Here is a 20,515-nt window from a genome sequence, read left to right as displayed (position 1 = left end):
GTATAGGATACGTACTAGGGTTAGGAAGGGGCGGTGCTTCCGCACCCCCCTAACCCTAGTACATATCCTATACGTACAAGATGGCGGCGCCCCTTCTACATGGGCGCCGCCATCTTTACGTACTGGACGCATAGCGTCCAGACGTGTCGCGGCGCCTATGACATCGCGAGTCTGCGCCAGGCGCCTCGCGACATCATAGAGGCGCCGCAAGAAGAAGCTCCGAAATGGAGCTTCTTTTTTGCTCCGCACGGGAGCCGCGTGGTTTGACTGCTGCAGCTCCCGCGCGGAGCAAATGGCGGTGGCGGGGAAGCGCCGCAAAGCGGCGGTTTGTATCCCGCCCAAGAAAATCCAGCAAATGCTGCACTCAGCAAAGGACAGGAGAGACCCTTTCACAGCTGCTGGAGTTTACCACATACCATACAGCTGTGGACAAGTCTACATACGAACCACCAAACACAGTGCTCAAACATGAATCAAGGAATACAAGAGACACTCCAGACTGGGTCAGCCAGAAAAATCAGCAGTCGCAGAACATGTTATAAACCATCCTGGGCATAAAATGCTGTTTGAAAACATTGAAATTCTGGACCATGCCAACAACTATCAGGTCAGAATGCACAGGGAAGCCATTTAAATCCATAAACACCTGGGCAATTTCAACAGGAAAGAAGAAACCCTTAAAGTAAATAAAGTTTGGCTACCAGTCCTGAAAAACACTAAAATCAAGACTTAGCAAATGCAAATGAAAACCACCCAGGGTAAGGGGGATTCACAGCAGACAATGGATCATTAAGTAAATGGTCACCCTGTAGGTCTTACCATTCAACAATAGAACAACACACAGATTAACATGCAAATCACCTCCTCTCAACCAGCAGTATATATATCCCACTCTCTTCCATGCCAGTATTCTCTGAGGATACCAACCACAATATAACACTCTTGATCATTCATCATCCCAAAATGAATGTTCCCTGAATTTCATTGGCTCTTGGAATGGGGAAGATAAGGAAGCTGAAAAGATGATGTCTTCTTCTCAGTCCAAGCCTAGTTATCTGCCTTTATGATTTCCACTTCATCTTGAAACTCGTGTTCTCTCCAGGCTCCACTTAACCCCTAAAGACAAATACTTGTAAAAGGAGTTTGTGACCCACTAGAAGTATGTGCTGCAGGGTGGCAAGGCAGGTAAGATTTCCAACACCTGTTATGGATCTATTTGGGCCTTTTCTCTTTCCTGTGTAGGCATTCAATCAGGTACCAGGGTTCTATGCTTCCTAATTCTCATGGGCCAGGAACATCATGCAATTGTTTGGATAAAATACTACTGTGAGAAAGTGCATGCACTCAGACACTGCAATCTGGTTTAGCACTCTTGGGAAACCAGGGTGCTTTCTTTCTGATTGCTCACAAAGGAATCAGGCAGAGGAGGCTCACACTTAATAAACAGTATGTTCAGAGGATATTTCCAAATGATACTTCAGTCATTTCAAAAGTTTTCCATCTAAAGTAGCTGGAATGTACACCACATTTTAAAAAACTCTCCTGCCTAATTTAACATATTAATGACATTTACAAGTAATATGTTTTTTAGAATGCAAAGGCTATCACTTCTGGAAACACCCTGGGACAGATATTTCTATGGTGTTCTGCCTTCATAAATTCTGGGCTGTAGTCCAAATAAGGCTCATTACAGTTACTGGTTGAAGATAAGGAGTGGTCAGTTATGGGAGTGCTAAAAATTTGTCCCTTTACCGAAGACAATTGAACTAAACGGCAATAAGCTGACACAGAAAAGGAAAACAGATGTTTGAACTTTGCAACATACTCATAAAAGAGAAGGCAAACCCATCAGGAGTTTTGTGTCTTAACATAATTTAAAAAAAACAAAAAACACCAAACTTGTTTTCTGATGTAAGATCTGAAGTCCATGGGAGAATCCTCTTGCAGTGATTCCCATAGATGAAACTGCATGTAGACAGTTCATGCTACAGTGGAAGATCAGTTTTGCTTGCTCATGGATGGTCTTATGAACTAAAACTGTCTACATAATCTAGTCTATGAATATGAATGGGGAATGTCTTAGTATGAAACTGATTTCATACAAATAAACCACGTCAAGACTCATGTCAGAGCAGTAAATGGTTATAGACCTACAGTGTTTTCAAGATGCACACATAGCCCATTCAGCAAATCTACCATTAGGCTGTTGTCACACTGCAGAATTAATGCAGATTGACACTACTTTAGCTGCCATGGTTCCATCCTATGGAATTCTTGTAGTTTGTTGTGGCACCAGAGCTCTCTGGGAGTGAAGGCTAAATATTCCACAAAACTACAGATTCCGGAATTCCATAGCTTTGAGCCTGACAGAGTGGCATCAAAATACATTAATTCTGTGGTGCAGATGCAACCGTGGTCTGAAACACAGAGTAAGCTTGGTTTTAGTTCTGCTTTGTTTGTTTATGTGAGAAAATTTATATTTGAAATATTTCCTTTTCTTTGTTTAGCCCTGCTCCAGAAGTTTTTAGCAATAACAAACACATTTCTATACCAATTATCAGTGCACTTAAGCACCCCTAAGTGGTTTACAATGTGTAAGCTAATTGCCCCCAACAAGCTGGGAACTCATTTTAGCAACCTCAGAAGGATGCCAGGCTAAGTCAACTCTGAGCCCCTGGCTGATACTGAACTCACAACCTGGCTGGTATTGAATTCACAAGTTTTTGTTGATCTGAAAAATATCAAAAACCCATGCAATGCTTCTTTGTTCTTTTTTCACTGAGACATCTGAAACAAAAATAAATCTGAAAACTGATACGCTTTATATATTTTTTTTCTTGTTTCCACTTGGGCAGGCTCAAACCATTTATTTCTTGACTTGGGTAAAAATCAATCAGGTTTTCAAAATTCTTTACCTTGATTCTAGAAGTAGGAACCTTTGTTATACTTCAAGCCCAACTAAAGTTTCAATGAAAATCTAAATCCTATCCAAACAGAACTTATTAGACTGGCAGCACATCATATATCACACATACAGCAGTAATGCACTACTCAGTAAATGTCATGTGATTTTAATGCTGCATGTCAGATCGTCTAATTTATTAAGTATTACATTTTTTAAAAAAAAACCCTTCAATTCCTCTTTCCTCTGTTTTATGTTAAATCGTATTCATTTAATACTCCTTATCTTTTATTTCTTAACAATATTCACTTTTTCATCCCTTTTGAAAATTACTCGTACTATTCTTTCTTTAGTTTTCCCCATTATTCCCAGGGTGTTCACTGTCACTAACAATCACAGTAATTAGCACCATATGTTCCTTCTCTTTCCATTATGTTTGTTGAGAGACTCAATTAGTTATGATTTGTTTCTTCCTTTTGCCAGTATGGTCTATGTCCATTCCACCATTCCCTCTTATGGCTGTATGCCACCTCTCTACACTGTTCACATGCCTTTTTCTTGTATTACTCTCTTACACACATACTCAGAAAGATATGGCCCCTGTGTCTTTACTATCTGCAACTATGCCACCTCACAACAATTTGTTGTGTTGGATTTGCCTGAGGGTTTGTTTTATTTTATTGATTTATTTATTAGTGTATCTAATTCCAATTGTTCTGAGTTTGGCATCTCACAACAATTTGTTGTTGTGAGATGCCAAACTCAGAACAATTGGAATTAGATACAGTAATAAATAAATCAATAAAATAAAACAAACCTTCAGACAAATCCAGTAATACAGTATGAATTTCTTGCCATAAATGTGCCAGTATTTTGGTCATGTATTAATTCCTTCTTCTGATCTATTGGTGGAGAATGTGGCAAATGTATAAGAACATGAAAAGAATCTTTTTGATCTAGGCTGTTTCCCACTGTGGCTAACTATCAGCTTCTGGGAAGTCTGCAAGCAAAGCATGGGCTTCCTCTAATGTTGTCTGCAGCAACTACACCCATGATCACATGCTGCTGATAAACACTGAGAATCTTTACATTTATAATGTCTAGTGGCCACTTGATATAGAAGTGCTAAAAGTGCCCAATTTCAGCAATGGAATTTTTAGGGATATTGAACACCTCATGAGGAAGGCATCTATTGGATGCTGGTAATAATAATAATAATAATAATAATAATAATAATAATTTGTATACCGCCCTATGGCAAACCAATCCGGGTGGTTAACAACAGTAAAATATAAAATATAACAATTAAAAACACTTTATCCCTCCCCCCCCTTAAGACAATATTAAACAGTATAACATATTAAAACACAATATCAAAGCATAAAAACAACAATTAAAAACTAAAAACCCTGATGTCCCTCTGTTAATCCTCAACCATCACTAAGATGGGGCCACGGGAGGAATGAGGGAATCAGGGAACCTGGGCCAGGATGGTTAATCTGGAAATACCTGCCGGAAGAGATCCGTCTTGACCGCTTTTTTAAAGCTGTCTAATGATGTTATCTGACGGATCTCATCCGGCAGGTCATTCCAGAGTTTGGGGGCGACAGTAGAGAACGCCCTCTGGGAGGTCGCTGCAAGCCTAGATTTTAGAGGCTGCAGTAAGTTCCTCCCAGAGGAGCGGAGAGCGTGGGGAGGATTGTACTGGAGGAGGCGGTCCCTGAGATAGCTTGGACCCAAGCCATTTAGGGCTTTAAAGGTGATAACCAACACCTTGTACTGGGCCCGGAAGCTGATAGGCAGCCAGTGGAGGGACCTCAAAACCGGAGTAATGTGGTCCCTCCTAGATGTTCCTGAGACAAGCCTGGCTGCCATGTTTTGAACCAGCTGTAATTTCCGAGTCAAGCACAGGGGTAGCCCCATGTAGAGTGCATTACAGAAGTCAAGGCGTGAGGTTACCAGCGCGTGCACAACAGTCTCGAGATCTCTTACTTCCAGAAAAGGGCACAGCTGGCATATCAGCCGAAGCTGATAACGCACTCCTGACCGTCGCATTTACCTGATTTGTCATCAGGAGTGACGAGTCAAGGAGCACCCCCAGACTGCGAACACAGTCATTGGAGGAGAGTGTGACCCCATCCAGGACTGGAGGTTGCAACCCAATTCTTGGTTTCGGGGCCGCTACCATGAGCACCTCCGTCTTGTCTGGATTCAGTTTCAGTCTGTTTTTCCTCATCCAGCCCATTACCGCCTGAAGACATTCATTGAGAGAAGAGATGCCATCGGAATTCGAGGCCGATGAACGAGATACGGAGAAATAGATTTGGGTGTCATCAGCGTACTGATAACACCCAGCACCATGACTCCGTATTATCTCACCCAGCGGCTTCATATAGATGTTAAATAACATCGGGGACAAAATAGCCCCCTGAGGAACCCCACAAGTGAGGTACCTCTTACTGGAGCTACAGTCCCCAAGCAGCACCCTCTGAGACCTGTCCGAGAGGAAGGACTGGAACCACTGCAAAGCAGTGCCCCCGATACCTAACCCCCTCAGGCGGTCCAAGAGGATGCCGTGATCTATAGTATCGAAAGCTGCTGAGAGGTCTAAGAGCACCAACAGGGTCACACTCCCCCTGTCAATGCTCAGATGCAGATCGTCGCTCAAGGCAACCATGGCAGTCTCAACCCCAAAGCCTGTCCTAAAGCCGGTTTGAAATGGGTCTAGATAATCGGTTTCATCCAAGACAGCTTGGAGCTGAAGGGCAACCGCCCTCTCGATCACCTTGCTCAAAAATGGCAGCAATGACACCGGCCTATAATTCCTCATATCCAGGAGGTCTAGAGAAGGTTTTTTCAGGAGCGGCCTAACCACCGCTTCCTTTAAACAAGATGGAATATATCATTCCCTGAAGGATGCACCGATGATATCCGTGAGGAATCTCATCAATGCATCCCCCCCTTGGACAGCCAGCCATGATGGGCAAGGGTCGGGAGGGCAAGTTGTCTTTCTCACCTTACCAAGCAGCTTGTCCACGTCATCAGTACTCACAGATTGGAGCTGATCCAGTATGACTACATCGGCGGAGTCACTGGACGCCTCACCTGTCGACTCTGTTTCAATAATAATAAATTATAGATGTAAAACTTCATACATATTGTTCTCGCAAGTAAGGAAGAATCATTTAATCATTTTTCTCCTTACCGCAAGAAAATCATCAAAAGCTGCACAGTTTTGGAATATTATTCACAGATCTGGACTTATTCTGTGAAAAAACAAATTGCATGAGGGTTTTTGTGCACAAAAATTACTATTTCTGTTCAGAAAACAAATTTTCTGTGTAACAAACAGCCTTTTCAAATGCAAATGCTACTTTTTGTTCAGGAAAGGTTGTTTTTTGTTTTTTGTTTTGGAAATAAATTTTTTCTTTGAAGAAATGTCATTTTCCCTCTCAGAAATGTTCTTTTCTGAAATTTGTTTGGTTTACACTTTAATAGAAATGAACCTAATTTCACATTTTCAGACCAACACATGAACCAAAACACAGTTGTACCTAATTTCACATTTTCAGACCAATATATGAAACAAAGGAAACTTGGTTTTTGTGCTGAAATGTTATTTTGTGTATTTTCCGTACAAAATATGTCCCAAGCTGAAATTTTCTCCTTTGTAGGTTTCTCTCCATCAGAGTTTCTTCACACTTCAGAAAGCTGTTTTTGAGGGTGGTAGGAATCAAATATATTTGAATATTCTTTTCATCCCATAATGGACTGCAACTGGACTTGAGTGGGGCATTTGCATTTCCTGCATAGAAACATTAGTCTGTAACAGCAGAAAGAGCAATGCACTGCATTAGTAGAGTTTATTGGCTGCTGGTATTCCTGAGATTCTTTAACTGCTGTTATGTTTTTCTTAGCTTGCATTTGACCCTAGGTTCCCCTCAGATTTGGCTTTCAGTTCCTTCACTTGGATTTCCAGATTCTCCAGTGAGACTTTTTGTTTAATTCTAACTTTGGCTCTTTTTCCTGGATTCTTCCTATCTGATCTGTCTGCTAAATCTGTGAGGTTTTGCTGGTGCTAACTTTAAATTGTTTAACCTTGCTACTGAGATTGACCTGCCTAAAATCAGGGTTGGCTTTATTCTTTAAAAAAAAAATGGCAAAATTCATGGTGAATGTGATACTAAATCTCAGTGTGGACATAAAACCATCCAAGAAATAGAGAATTTAAAATTGACAGGTCTGGCCAACAATGGTAGTAGTCTCTCTTCCATTTTCCTCTTCAGATCTTTCCTATTAACTGAACAGCTGTTTGCTCCTTCTTCCTTCCTTCTTCCCAATACATTCCTCTAACTCTCTTCTTTTTCAGCCAAATTTCCTCTATCTAATGTTAAATTATAGGGTTAAAACTGATTCTGCACAATGTTAGTTTATTTGCCATTGAAGAAGGCATAGCCAAAGAAGTTTAGATAGCCCTTAAGTATGTTTTGGTGAGAGCTAGCATGGTATAGTGGTTTGAGCATTGGACAATGACTCAGGTTTCAATTCCCTGCTTGTCCATAGAAATCCACTGGATAACCTTGGCTTGTCACATACTCTCAGTCCCCAAAACTCCATAATAGGTTTGCCTTATAGTCACCATCTGAGGGTTTTCTTGGCAAGTTTTTTTTATAAGGGGTTTGCATTGCCATCTTCTCAGGCTGAGAAAGTGTGACTTGCCCAAGGTAATCCAGTAGGTTTTCGTGGCTGAGTATGCACATGCTACTTGTGTGATAAAAATAGTAAACACTGATACATCTCCATCCTGTGCAATATCAACATCAGTGAAGTGCTTCTAATTTGCATTCTCCCTATGAACCATGTCACAGGAATTACAAAAGCTGAAGTGGCATCAGCACATGTGTAATCCACAGTGTGTTATACCTTTCTTGATAGGAAAAGGCAGAGATTTTGCTACTACAACTGTTAACAAAAAAAAGTGAATTTGGAGAAAAGCTTATATAAATAGAAAAGGGCTGCATATATTTCATGTTTCCTTAAAACAAAAAAACCCATTACAACATGGTTGTGGATATACATATTAATTAAATAATACTGTGATAAATATTTAGATTCTATTTCTGTACAGTTCTCCCTGCTCCACATTGTAAAAGCTCTGTGTACTCCAGGCTGACACAGCAATCTTGTATCAAGCTCTTATTGGATTTTAAATTTGATACAGATGTATCTGAACCTTTAAAAAATGAGGGTTTTTTATTTTAAAAAGGCATATACTACATGATAAGTAGCAATTTCATTATCTAGCAGAAACAGTTCAAGTCTTTCCTAGTAATCAAAGAGGACTAGATTTCTCTGTGGCCCCATCTAATGATAAGATAAAAGAATAGATTATCCCCAAACATAGGCAATCAACTGGAAAAAATATTATGTTGACAAAATGTAATGTGACTGAGGTCAGAGACTTCTGATTAGACCTCTAGTAGGAGAAGAAGAGGAAGACAGACATGCCCTTCCACTCTCACCATATACTGATCTCGAGAAAGCAATACAGACTATTCCACAGCTGTTTGAAGGGCTTCAAGCCAAGAGAGAAACTGTAGTACTGTCTCGAGATCCAGATGTTATTGTTGCTGCTGTTGAAAACAGCCAAGCCAGAGGTTGTCATATGGGTACTGAAGTTGCCAAACTAGACTGCCGTGGACCGCAGCTGTTGACTTTGTTGCTGGAAATGTGTGGCGCATAAGAGGAGCAACAACATTGCCAGCATGGTGGGAGGTAGCTCCCAAGTTAAGACTCAAGTGGTATGGGAAGGGAACTCTTGATCTTGACTGGCTGTGTAACTGTCATGCTCAGTTAGAAGAAACAGTGACACTAATAAAACTTAAGTCTGCAATTGTGTAACTCCAGAGATACATGTGCACGTCAGTGGAATTGCCATTCTTGGACTTAGGGTGAATTGTGGCTTGAGTGTCTGAGTCTATGCTTTGCAGCAGTCAACTAATGGGAAACAAACACAATAATAATCATGTTTATTTGTTACACTTATATTGTGGTGTTGTTAACTGCCCTCAAGTCGATCTCTACCTATGGCAACCCTGTGGATGAGACATCTCCAAGACTTCCTGTCCTCCACTACTCTGCTGAGCTCTTGTAAACTCATACCCATGATCTTCTTAATAGAGTCTATCCATCTAGCATGTGGCCTTCCTCTTTTTCTACTTCCCTCCACCATTCTTAGCATTATTGTGAGTCCTCCCTTCTCATGATGTGCCCAAAGCATGACAGCCTCAGTTTTGTCATCTTGGCTTCCAGGGAGATTTCAGGCTTTATATGCTCTAGGACCAATTTGTTTGGCTTTTTGGACATCCATGAGAGACTTACCACACTTCTCCAGCACTACTTATGAACAAATATACCTCTGATTGAGCTTCTGTTGTTGCAATATCCTTATAAAGTCAACAGTTTCCCCACTTTGGGCTATTTCATCAGCCTTTTCTTTCCAGGGCTCACTAGTTCTATTTCCAGTATCCATGCTCAGGGATGGAAAAATGATCACTTTTGCTTTTGCTTTTTTGAATCCTAAGATCTTTCTGACTGAATGTGTTATTTTTACTTGTTTCAGCAAATTGTTTAAAATTGAGCTGAAACAAAATCCACTCATCTGGACTGGCCATATTCAAAGGAAATACTTTTCATTCTATCAATAGCGTGAAGATTACCATTGTCTACCTGCTTGTTATATATGTGTTAAATAAGGAGTCCCTTGAAAAAGATGTAGTAAGCCTAAATCAGCATTAGTATGGTTGAACAGACAGGTGGTCAAAGCTTGACTTTGAAGAGTTGAGCTCATTCAAACTGACCTGGATGGTCAAAACTGCCAGCTTGTTTTCTCCTGCATTCCTTTAAAAAATCCAAACTAAACAAAAACCATCCTCTCACATTATATGAAACACATGTATTTCGGAAAGTTTTTATTTAAAACATGAATTGAAAGAAAATTCACACATTATATTTTCAAGTTCCTTCATAGCCGCCCCATGTGTATCTGTACTTTCCAGAACATAACAGAGAGGTAGGCAGGTCTGATGCTGAACATAAAGAAAACAAAAAATATTGACCACAGAAGAAATACACAAATTCAATCTAGACAATGAGAAAATTGAAATAGTTAAAGAACTCCTATATATAGGATCAAATATATATATAGGACCAGAATGGGGACTGCAGTCAAGATATATGAAGAAGACTAGGAATGGGAAGGGCAGCTATGAAGGAACTTGAAAATATAATGAAGATACAACTGAGCACTAAAGTCTGAATCGTTCAGGCCATTGTATTCCCTATTACTGTGTACGGATGAGAGCTGGACAGTGAAGGAAGCAGAGAGAAAGAAAATCAACTCATTCGAAATGTGGTGCTGAAGAAGAGTACTTAGGATACCATGGGCCTGTTACAGACAGCCAAAATAAAGCTGCTTCGAGTCACAGTGGAGGTATGGTGTTTCAATGATGCATGCGTCCTAAGAGTCCAGAAGCCACACCAAAGCCACGCTCCAGTCCTTAGGAGTGGTATGAGCAAGGGTTTGCGGGATCAGGGCAGGGCAGTGGGGAAAAGAGATTCTTGGAGATGTCTTATCCATAGGGTCACCATGAGTCAAAGTCAAGGGTAGCTAACAACAAAGTCAACATTTAAGCATACATTTTGTTACTGGAATACTTTTTCTTCTTCATTTAGTCATAATATCTAGGTGGCAGTGAGAGATTCATGCATGTGTGTATACACACACACTCACACACCATATTTCATCCCATTGCTTACTGGCACAGACTCTGGATTGCTGTACACATGGAATATATTATGTTTAAGTATTTTTCCATGATGATGACTGATCATTGTCATCACCATAATGTGCATCCTACTTCATTATTATGTGTGAAGTTTCTTTACTAGCACCAGGAATTGTGCCATCTTGGAGACAAAATCATCATCCATGCAGTGATGACTGCTGGCTCCCATGTCAGTAGGGCAGTTCATCTACACTTGGTTTTAATCTCTGATTTTACCCCACTGAACTATGTTACTAAACAGACCCAGCATCTTGGCTAACTCCTTTAAAACTAACCAAAACCTGGAATGGGTCCACCATCACCCTGACATATCACTAACCAGGCACCCGTTATAGGTTCGCCTTAGAGTTGCCATAAGTCAGAATGTCATGGCATTGGGGTTTGGAACCATCTGCTCGGTAGATGTTGATGAACTAGTACTCCAATTATCCCCCACCACTGATCTGTTTAATTGGATTTGATGGGAATAGATGTGAAGCCACAGAACCTTAGGGTCACCATAAGTCAGAAATGACTTGAAGGAAAACAACACCCACACAGAGTATGCTGGCCTGTGCCCATATATGTCCTATTGTTGTTGTGTGCCTTCAAGTCATTTCTAACTTATGGTAACTCTAAGGCAAACCTATCACAGGGTTTTCTTGACATGTTTCTTCAGAGGGGATTTATCATTGCCATTCTCTGGGGCTGAGAGAGTGTGACATGCCCAAAGTCACCCAGTGGAAGCATAGCCCAATGCTCATACCACTATACCATGCTGGCTACATTTTCCTATATTATATGTTTACTGGTGACTAGATGTTGTAGTAATAGACAAGACAAGACAGCATACAGAACCAGTTTTGTACTGAGGTATGTGTACTGAGGGTTCATATGTAACACAAGAAGCACCCCTTATAGCACCTCTCATATTCTGTGAACTGAAAAGCCACAGATTTCATGCACAAAAAATTAAGGTGATGTAAAAAGAACTGATTATTTAGCCAGCTAAAATTCAGGTACTGATTCTCTTGTTCAGTTTGCATTGAGATGAGCAAGGTTACCCACAGGCAAGCTGAGAGACATTTTGTAGACATTCTCTCTCCTGTCATCCTTTACATTTGGAAGATTAAAAAAAGTTTTCCTGTGTTGCATTTGAAGAGAAGGCGGGATTGGGGGGATAGACAGCTAAGAATTTTACTTTTCACAAACCCTGGCAATGATATACAGGAATTCTCTGCTATGTCGGTGCATGATAAGTTGTGAACTCCAATGCTTTGAAAGATGAGAGCAGGGTGTACCTTTTTGTGCTTACACTGGAAATCTGAAACCCTCATTATTTCTGCATTTGTTAAAATATGGCTCCCTGTTCAACATACAGACAAAGCAAGGGACTTTGATAAAACCTGATCTACATTCAGAGATCTGCTGTGATCTAAGCTTTTCTAAAATAGCACATTGCAGGAAGTGCAGGAATTGCGGAAAGCTCTACAAGAAGATCATTTCTTGTAACAGCCCCTCTTTACTTTGTTTTCTTTTGCATCTTTGAATTGTGCCATTGTTGTGTTTGCTCTGTGAATGTCTCCATGGCACCAGGATGGCTTATTGCCTCTTTTGTAAATAGTTTGTGCTGTACATATTCTATGTTTATTTCCTGAATTAATATTCATGATTCTTCATTTTTCCAAGCTGTATTTCCACTACTAATGTTTGCTTTGCTGTATTTCCAGCTCAGATTTATTTTAACAAATAATAAAAAAAAGAGCCTTCTCCTTGCTTGGTTGCTACTATCACATGGTATCTTTCTGTTATTCTTCCTGACTCAGCAGGTATAGATTTCTTACTGTACTGTTTGTTTTCTATATTTTAATGGAACATACCCCTTTTCTTCCTACTTATGTTGAACTGAAACAATTCAGGGTACAAACAGTAAAAGTCTGAATTTTTCTGTTTTTCCTCTGACAGCAACATTCAGTGTTAACTTTACAGTGGCATTAGTTCAGTTTCCTATACTTAGAGTGGGAAATGCCTCAAATAGCATGATAATTTTTAATTGCTGTGAATGGAAAATACATACATACATATATATATATATATATATTAAAAAGTTTCCCTGCATGAACTGTTAACTGCACTAAATAATAATTTCCATCCTGTTTTGGGCTTGGCCAAAGTTTTCCATCTCAGCACTTCATTATCAATTTGAATTGATATACATGCTTATATACTGACCCAAAAATATTCCTACTGTCTCTCACAGTAGAAGTAGATCCCTGAAACTCACATGAAAGCTCACATCCTAATATAGAAAACTGTGCACAGAGGACTAAATTAAATTGTTAGCTGTCAACTAGAATAGACTCAACAGCAGGTGTTGTGTGGTGGTTTGAGCATTGGACTATGACACTGGAGACCAGGGCATAGAAACCCACTGGATGACCTTGGGCGAGTGACATTCTCTCGGCCTCAGAGGGAGACAAAGACAAATTTCCTCTGAAGAAACTTGCCAAGAAAAACCTGAGATAGGTCAAAAATGACTTGAAGACACACAACAACAACAACAACAACAACAACAACAACAACAACAAAAAAGAGGAGACTCACTCAATCAATGGCTCTTATGTAAGTGTTGATTTCCCATTCAGTCAGTCAGGACTAATGACTAAAATTAGGTCAGAATGCTATCCACAAGAAGAGACTGCTCCCAAGACCAACCTGGTTTCAAAGCTGGCAGACCTTTCTGTGCCTAATTTATCATTGTTAACCACTGCCAATTGACTTTGACCCATGGTGGCCTCCAAATCACCCTATCATTAACAGCCCTGCCCAGGTCTTGTAGACTTGGTACTGTGGCCTCCTTGATCGAGACTATCCATCTGGAATGTGGTCTTCCTCTTTTTTTCTGCTGCTTTATACTATACCAATCATAGACGCCTTACAGACGGGCCTAAGCGGCGCTGTCATTGCGCCAGGAATACGTGCGAGGATGCGCCTTGCCCCTCACACGTATTCCGTATGGCAAGATGGCGGTGCCCTATACAGACGGGCGCAGCCATCTTGACGTAATGGACATGCAGCATCCGGACGTCTAAACCCGGAAGAGACATCGCGAGTGTGCGCTTTGGCACTTGCGACGTCTCTTCCGGGTTGCCGGAAGGAGCGCGATTTTCGCGCTCCTTTTTTACAGCGCGGGGGAGTTGCGCGGTTTGGCTGCAGTGGCTTCCCTGAGCTGCAACCGGCAGAGGCCCAAGACCGCCGCTGCCGGTTGCGGTCTGTAACGGGCCATTATTATCTTTTATAGTGAGTCATATCATCTCATAATATGGCCCAAAACAGTAGTTTCCATTTAGTCATCTTGGCTTCTACAAAGTGTTCAGGCTGGATTTGGTTTTATACCCATTGATTTATCGTTTTGGCTGTCCGTGGTACCTGTAGAACTCTTCTCCAGCATCACATATCAAATGAACTGATTTTCTTCCTATCAACTTTACACCTTTCACAACCATGCAAATAAGCTGGAAATAGGATGGAATGGACAATCCTAATTTAAGTATTCCGTTATATATATATGTGTGTGTGTGTGTGTGTGCACGCAGTTCTTTAATAGCTGCTCTTCCAAGTCCTAGGCTGTATCTACATTGCAGAATTAATGCAGTTTGCCATTGCTTTAACTGCCATAGCTCAATGCTATAGAATTCTAGGATCCATAGTTTTGTGAGAGATCTGACATCTTCTGGCTGTTCTATCCTTCTGGCATGGTGATTTTGTTCATCAGTGGCTACTAGTCAGAATGGGTATATATCAGCAGCAACTTCAGAGATTATGTGCCTCTGTATACTTGGGATATGAGAGAGAGAGATACTGTAGCACTCTTGCACTGATAATAGGATCCCCCTCAGCGTCTTATTAGCTGCTGTATGAAGAGAGTATTGGACTAGATAGGCCTTTGGCTTCATCCAACATAGTTCTTCTTTCATTCACTACATGGACCCTATATGCTTAGGACTCTCTTATGTGCATTCCCTTTCCTTATGTTATAGTACATAACCTTATGATGGAATATCATTTTAAGTAGGCAGGGAAGGGTCTAAAGAAGAAAGGTTTATACTTTGTCTAAGGCAGTGCCAGTTTGCATACTGTTACTCCTCTACATCTACCCACCCTTTCAGACAGAATGAGAACAGGCACCATAGCTACCATTTGTTATTCTGTACCTTCAAGTCATTTTCAACTTATGGAAACCCTAAGGAGTTTTCTTGGAAAAATTTGTTCGGGGTGTGTGTGTGTGCCCTTAACTCCCTCTGAGGCTGAGAGAGAATGATTTGCTTAGGGTCACCAAGTGAATTTCTGTGGCTGAATGGGGATTTGAGCTCTGGTGTCCAGAGGCCTCATTCTCACCACGGCCCCTTTGACTTAGAAAGGCTGGCACCATTGTAGTGACATATGCATGGATAAGTCATGCTATGCATTCAGGATGAATCCATCCATCCATCCATCCATCCATCCATCCATCCATCCATCTATCACCTTCTTCTCAGGCTGGGACACAAGCTGGTGTACAAAAACCAGATAATTACAACAAAAGACATATAATTAAAAGCATACGAAACTGAGATAAAAACCAGTATTAAATTACTGTATATACTCAAAAACCTATGCCAAAAATTGACTCCAAAACCCTGGGTTGACTTATATATGAGTCAGTATTGTAATGGTAATGACAGCTCTTTCAGATTCCTCTGCTGCAGTGGGGAAAGCAGTAGGTGTCCTAAAAGGATTGCCAGTCACACACATACCGCCTCGGCAGTGAATTCCAAAAGAGCCATTGCCAAGACAGGGAGAGGGCAATTGGTGCTTCTTTAACAGTAAAAGAAGCACCAATTACACATATATACACAAAAAAACACATGCAAACTCACACACTCCCTGCCTCAGCAGTGAACCCTGAAAAAGCTGCTGTCAAGTCAGAGGAAAAAGAAAAAAGAAAAGGGGGGGAGGATTGGTGCTTCTTTACAGTTGTCTCTCCCTGGATGGATTCTTCACCCACCCATTTGCCTCCTCCTCCTTCACCCTCTGTAAGGAGACAAACGGGCCAGCTGCAGACAACCGAGGATGGGTGTGCAGATGGTGAAGAGTCCATCCAGGGACAGCCAACAGTAAAAGTAGGCTTCTAGGCTTCCCTGTTTCTTGTTGGGATTGAAGAGACAAAGGGTGTCCATGCCTGTTCAAGCCCACTTCAAGGAAAAATGGCCACAGCTGCAGCTCTTTGGCATTTCCCTGCTACAGCAGAGAGACAACTTCTGTTCACAGCCATGGGGAAACAGCAAAGAACCACTGTGGATCTGAGGCCCCCCAAAATTTTACCCTTGATTTATCAACAGGTCATACCAAAATCCACAAATTTGGCCCCCAAATGTATATACAGTAACATAATTAAAATAATGTTAAAATTACTTTAAAATAATGATTAAAAACAGTATTGCACCATAATAACCCTTCTTGATTTAACAATCAATTGTCAAAGGTTTGCTGGAATAGAAGAGGATTTCTCTGATGCCAAAAGACAACAAAGAAAAAAACCATCCTAACTTCTTCCCTAGGGAAGAGAATATACATATGCATATGCATACACACATCTATACACACACACACACACATGCAAGGTATATATCCAAGGTTTGGGGTGGGCTGCAAATTGTTAAAATATTAATTTCCAACAGAGTTACAATTCACTTGTTTGCCATCTTCCCCATATCTGTCTGTATGAACCTGCTAGACTCCTAAGATCTTCAGGGGAAGGCTTTCTCTCTGTCCCATCACTATCACAGGTTCACCTGATGAGGACATGAGAGACAGCCTTTTTGGTGGCTGCTCCCACCCTCTGGAATTTCCATGGGAAACAAATCTGCCTCCCTCCCTGCTTGCCTTCCACTGGCAAGCAAAAGTGGTTTTATTCAGGCAGGCTTTTAATCTATAATCACGGGATGGCTTTTATATGGGGTGTTTATTATATGTGGTTGGTACTGTAGTTTTTAATGTATGTAGTTTTATATAATTCTTACTTGTTGTTTTTATTGTAATGTATTTTTTAAAAAATATTTCAATTAAAAAACATTTACACCTAGAAAAAATATATTTCCATTCTTGTTACAATCATTCCCCTAATTCTCACATTAAATTGACTATAACATACATACGTACTACTTAACTGCATACATACATACATACATAACATATTATATATACATACATACACAGATACACATGTACCTATCTACCTAAACCTATACACCACATACACTTAACCAAAAAACAAACACAGACCCAAATCCCAACCTCTAATACTATACAAACCTCAAATCCCCAATATATACCCACATTCTTACTTGCTACATACTACACCACTTTCTTCCTCCTAATCTTCAATTTCTTTTAGTGAGCTAATTTTCTATAGGGGCTTACTATGTCCTTATTTGGATTTTCTTTATTTTTTTTCCTTTTCCTTTTATTTCAATTTTTTTCCATTTCCTTCTTTTGCTACCTTATTACTTTTTACTATGCCATATTAATAATATTTAATGCTGTACATAATAACACGTTTCAGTTTTTTTCCAAAAATGTTACAATTAAATCCCAGTTTGGCAGGGACAGTCCTGATTAATCCCTCTGTTATCCCACTTTTAAACTGCTTTTAAAATGCCCCGATTTCTCTCTCCTCCTCCCACTTTCTCCCTTTGTTCTGAGGTTACGTCAGTTGCTGCGAACTGAATTCAAAATGAAAAAGTACAGTAGCTTGCATTCAGTTAACTCATCTGGAAGAGAAGACTGGAAGGGACAGAATCTTGCTCTTCCCGGTAGATTCAGAGAAAATCAAACGTCTGCAGCCTGTCCTAGTTTATGTGTTCTTCCTCATTAATAACTTTTCCCCACATTCTGATGTTGTTTTCATTTGATCATTTAGATATAGTTTAGGTATCCAAAGATAAACAGCAAATAAGGAAATATGAAAGCCGCAAGTTTAAGAGTTCTAGGTGTGAATTGTTTTCAATGTCTCTTCCTATGGAATACCAGAAATGTGGGGACATTAGAAAAATTACATGGGGGGATCCCTCGTTCATCCCCCATAGCTATACCTCTGGTTAAGTGCTTCATCTATGCCACTCAAAACACACACGCACCCTTAGCTTCCAGTAAAAATTTCAAACATTTTAAATATTCATGCCTTCATCCTCAAACTTGCTATACCAGCAATTAAGTGTTTAGAATAGATTACAGTATGCTAGCTACTGTATAAACCTAATGTAATGTAATGCAATGTATGGCAGGCTAATAAAGCATGACTTTTTGGAGTTTATCACATGAGGCTAAAAAGTGGGAGTAGAATAGATGCATGCATGGCAGGGGTGCAACTAGGAGGTGCTGGGAAGTGTGGATGCACCAGGTGACATCCTAAGTGTGTGTGTGTGTGGGGGGGGGGGTGACACCACTGCTCTGCAAACATGTCTCTTTGGGCATTTTCTTGCATCCCTTCAAAAGAAGAAAAGAGAAACCCACCCAAGTTTTAAAATAAAATTCAAAATTTTAAATGTTATTTTTTTAAAAAAAAATTAATATTTTTTAATTTTGAAAAAATTCTTTCAATTTTTTTCTTTAAAAAAATCACCTTACCAAATTTTCACTTTAACCACATTAAACTATGTATGTGTAAATACATGTAGGCTGTGTGCATGGTATTGTAATTTAAAGGTATAATTTTAATTTTGCTAGATGTTGATGTCACAACACTTGGTCCTACATTCAGTGATATATGGGAATTGCAATTTATGAATAACATTAGTACAAAAAACATTGCTAAGGATTCTGTATGGTGTAAAGATTGTGTATGGAGGAGGTTAATGGAGAGTGACACAATGAGCTACCACACCAAGTGATGCCAGCCCTAGTGACACCACTGATGTATGGTGGTATCTTATCGCATGAAGCTGTGGCTGGTCTGTCCTCCATCCATGACTATTGCACAACTTCTCATTCATGGGTTTCTCTCATCAATTACTGTACTGCCAACAATCACTGCTGTAACATTAGATTTATGTATGATAATGTCTGGGTTGCAGGCCCAGGATTAGTGACGTATATAATTTCCCTCCTTTCCTTCACTTTCCCCTCCTGCTATTCCCAAGCAGCCTGTTTCTTTCTTTAAACAACATTTTTCTTTTCTTGGAACCCCTCCCCCCCCAAAAATGCATTGCCATAATACCAAAATAGTTTTTAAAAGAGGGAGAAAAATAGAAATAAAAAAGAGAAAGGCATGCTGGTAAAGCAACAGGGGAATGGGGCGGGGTTAAGGAACATGCTGGGAAACAGTCCCAGACCAGCAATTCCGGCTGCAATTATTGCATAAGTGTAATAGGGATTGCTCCTGAGCCAGTATGTATGAATTTCTTTTCATTAATGCAATTGTGGTGAGAATGGGGTTCATATAATAGTCTTGATAGACTGTATCTTCTCGTATACTGATTTGGAAACCTGGTTTCAAAGATGCACTTTGCGGCTTTTTTTAAAAGGGAAAATGCATTTCATCAGATAGTGCGTACAACCATTCTTAGGAAATGTATGGATCTGTGCATCTGAAACAGTAGAAACAATAGCCAAAGTGTTCACTATACCTTATATTAGTTGATGTGATGCTTATCCTGCTCTAGATTCTCAAAAGATTTGATACAATGGATATACTTGCAATCATACCTGTGTGTGGCTGAGCTGCACATCTATGTGCATTTCCCATACATCCATCCCTTACCACACCACCAGTTGCACAAATTATTGTCATCAGAGCATGTCCAATGTAAAAGTGAGCCACAAATTCACTCAGATGTAGCCATGGCTTCAGTCTTTTGCGGGAACCAGTATGCTAGTCCTTGTCCAGGCATATTGCTAAAGATCATTAATTTTGGTCTGTTGCCTCCAACTATCTGCAGCCAAAACAACAATGTCTTACTGGTTGGTTTCATTGTATTTTGTGGGTTGGTTTCATAGGAGCATCTGGGAACAATTAATACTGCCATAAAAAGCAAATAACAGGAGAAAACATGAACACAAATTGAAAGCAGATATCTGAATGTTGTTGTCCCACAAATTTAGATCAACCACACGTCTGCCTGGAAACTTGTAACCGGCATTCATGGGCGATGTTATAATATAAAGTGTGGTAGAGGAACGACAGCACAGTCTGCTTGTACTTTCTGGGATTAATATGTATGTGTAGATAATTAAAAGAACAATAAAAATACACAAAATGAACATACACAGAGGGAAAGTTTAAACATCGTCCAAAACATGTCATATGGCAGAGCTGTGTGGAAATAAAATCTTCCAGAATACTGGCAAGAATTACTTCTGCTAGTCCCAGAAAGCAGTACTCCCACTGTTGGGAGAGAGGGGTTTTTTTAAAAGTTAATCAGCCTGTGTGCAGCTTTAACTCATACATACCATTTCTTTTATTGTTGTAAATACCTTTGCACTTTGCTTAGGTTCCTGGGGAACATCTCCAGCAGACCATGTAGGATACAGTCGGTATTGGAATAGGTGTTTTTCTTTTTCTTTTAAAGTCCATCCTGAAGATAACTTATAAACTTGCACCAGATGTTCACAAAAGAAAGTTTTCAAATATTTTTAATATAAACTTTCATTTTCCTATATGCAGTCTTTCAAACCAGACAAAGTTAGGCACTTTTGAGTTCCAAGGATTTCTCATCTAAATAATTACATCCAAGTTCTCCAGTTTAAA

Source organism: Sceloporus occidentalis, unplaced genomic scaffold (assembly GCF_023333645.1).
Source record: "Sceloporus occidentalis isolate IW3139 unplaced genomic scaffold, rSceOcc1.0.p SCAF_3, whole genome shotgun sequence".
Taxonomy (NCBI): Eukaryota; Metazoa; Chordata; class Lepidosauria; order Squamata; family Phrynosomatidae; genus Sceloporus; species Sceloporus occidentalis.
The sequence above is the reverse complement of the archived record's forward strand: the minus strand, read 5'-3'. Positions refer to the sequence as shown.